Source organism: Somniosus microcephalus, chromosome 3, assembly GCF_052327205.1.
Source record: "Somniosus microcephalus isolate GS21.2 chromosome 3, FLI_Smic_1.0, whole genome shotgun sequence".
In the NCBI taxonomy this organism is placed as follows: domain Eukaryota; kingdom Metazoa; phylum Chordata; class Chondrichthyes; order Squaliformes; family Somniosidae; genus Somniosus; species Somniosus microcephalus.
Window position 1 is genome coordinate 69,553,824 of NC_140989.1, and position 2,157 is coordinate 69,555,980.

The 2,157-nt window shown below is 41.6% G+C and overlaps 1 pseudogene; it reads left to right on the forward strand.

Annotated features, from left to right (window-relative positions):
• Positions 1 to 206: 206 nt before the first annotated feature.
• On the forward strand, positions 207 to 850 carry LOC147121132 (small ribosomal subunit protein uS5 pseudogene; annotated as a pseudogene).
• The last annotated feature ends 1,307 nt before the right edge of the window (positions 851 to 2,157 follow it).

Below are 2,157 nucleotides of genomic sequence, written 5' to 3' on the forward strand. Positions count from 1 at the left end.
TCTGTTTGGAGAGTTTGAACCCATTTTCATTGTGTAAAATAGACATTCCAATTTAATCCCAAATGTTCAATGATGCTTCTAATGAAAGCTATCACAAATGGTGGATGATGACAGTGTTAGTCATGGTTTCTCCGCTGGCTTTGGTTCTGGTACCGGATACAGGTCATTGCAGAAGTCATGGTGAGAAGGAGTGAGTGGTAGTAACTATGCCCAGGTGCCTAGGAAAGAATGTGAAGATTAAAACTCTAGAGGAAATGTTTTTTTTCTCTCTTCTTAACGAGGAGTTTGAAATTGTTGACTTCTGGGATAATGACTGAAAGGTGAACACATGCTGGTACAAGGGTTTTCTTACAATTGATGACTACAGCTGACATGTGGTATGTCACAATAAATAGTCACTGCCACCTATGGAGCAATGAATCTGGTTAATCTGTTCATTATCCTTGTAAGGAGAAGCTACTGATGTAACAAGATTGGCCAGCTCTGGCCTTACCATGCAAAGTAACTGGGCATTGTGACATGGTCCTGGTGTATCTGATCCCTGTTATACTGATGCAGTCTTAAACCCTGCTCCTAAAAAAAACTGTTGCAGAATGCTGCTGTTGATTATTGATGTGGCTCAGCTAGAGCCTGCACTGTCACACTGCACATCTTTGCAAATGCCTCCTTTGAGGCCAGCTGTAGAATTTACAGTTATCTAACCCATGATCACTGGAAGGAGGATGTATTTACCAAGGCACTTTACCAAGAATTCACAAAACATCTGGCCAAGACCCACACCCATGTCTCTGTTCAAAGAATTTACCATCCTGTTGTTCCAGCAACAGAAGCATCTGGACAGAGAATATAGTAAAACTGGTGTCAAATGAAAACAAAATATGTTCAATTTTAGGCAGCAGGTAGAAGGTGGGCAGTAGATCAGAAAGATCCAAGGGAACAGTTGATCTAAGCTGGTTCCTGCTCATTAATATGGTTAAAAATGCCAACTGGCAGAAGATACATCATGGGTTGGAGTGACTGTATCTGATTAGCCAGTTAGCCTCTGACAGCCATTTTCCATTGTTTTTTTTTTCCCATGTATTAGGTGGACATTTCATGAAACATTGCTTGCAGGCTCAACTCTGATGAGGAGTGTTCATTTCTCCTTATTGTGATGCTGAGTTTCATGGATATAATGGTTCTATCTAGCATTTTTAAAAAATGTTTCCATTTTAGTTACTTTCTCTCTTCCTGCACACCCTCCCCCCACCCCAGTCTGTTTAGATCCCCTGGTGCTGATTACCATTCCCAGGTTATCTTCCCCCAGCTCTGTGCAAGTTTTACATTATAACCGACTGCTAACAAGTGTTATGCCCAGGTAGTGAAGGGGGCAAGAGAAATTGTTGATCTGTATGGGAATGAAAAACAGAAAAATACTGAGTGGGAGGGAGAGAAACCATTTCCTGATGTCCCACTGAACGCAGTGATCTTAAAGCCAGGACGTTATAGGATGGATGAAACTGCCTAGCTGTAGGGTAAGCATCAGCAAACCAGCACTTTTTGGTTTTAGTTCCCATTGGAAAAGTAACATCTAAGGGTCAATAAGGTACACCAGTCTTTTAATACTGTATTTCTTTGCTAATTAATAAAATATATTTATAGCAAGACCTGGCCAATATCCAGGATTGGGCTGTTAAGTGACAAATAACATTTATGCCCCACAAGTGCTAGGCAATGACCCATCTCCAACAAGAGAAAGCCTAGCCAACTGCCCTCAGCAAGTCCACCACTGTCAACATCCTGAGAGGAGGGGGTTCCCATTGACCAGAAACTCAACTGAATCAGTCACAAAAATGCAGTGGCTACTCGAGCAGGTCAGAGACTGGGTATACTGTGGCGAGTGTCACAATCCTGGGTCACAATCCGAGAACTCCTTTACAGTTATCAAACCCAGGATGATAAGAAAGAAAGAGGAAAGAAAGAAAAATAAATAAATACATTTATGTAGCGCCTTTCACAACCTCAGGATGTCCCAAAGCACTTTACAGTCGATGAAGTATTTTTGAAGTGTAGTCACTGTTGTACTGTAGGAAACACGGCAGCCAGTTTGCGCACAGCAAGCTTTGACAAACAGCAATGTGAGAATGACCAGATAATCTGTTTTTTGTGATGTTGGTT